The following is a 307-nucleotide window of genomic DNA, read 5'->3' as shown; positions in this document are numbered from 1 at the left end:
ATAAAATATGTAATCTAAAATCCAATTGGTTGGTTTATTCTTGGTGTAGAAATTGCTTCATCGGATGCTAAAAGCAAGAATAAGGTAAATACATGTTTTCAGTACATTGATTTATCAATGGATTAACGGTGGTTTATTGCCTGATTGCGTCGATAAAGCACAACCAGCGGCTGACGTGTTCATGGCCTGGCTGACAGTGCTTCGGTATGTGTTGTGAAAGAGTTTGAGGCGAATGTGCACGGTGACTACAGGGGTTGTAACCTTTGATTTGGCGCCATCCATCGGCAACTCCCAATAAAATACATTT

Source organism: Oncorhynchus masou, chromosome 11, assembly GCF_036934945.1.
Source record: "Oncorhynchus masou masou isolate Uvic2021 chromosome 11, UVic_Omas_1.1, whole genome shotgun sequence".
In the NCBI taxonomy this organism is placed as follows: domain Eukaryota; kingdom Metazoa; phylum Chordata; class Actinopteri; order Salmoniformes; family Salmonidae; genus Oncorhynchus; species Oncorhynchus masou.
This window is presented reverse-complemented; position numbering follows the sequence as displayed.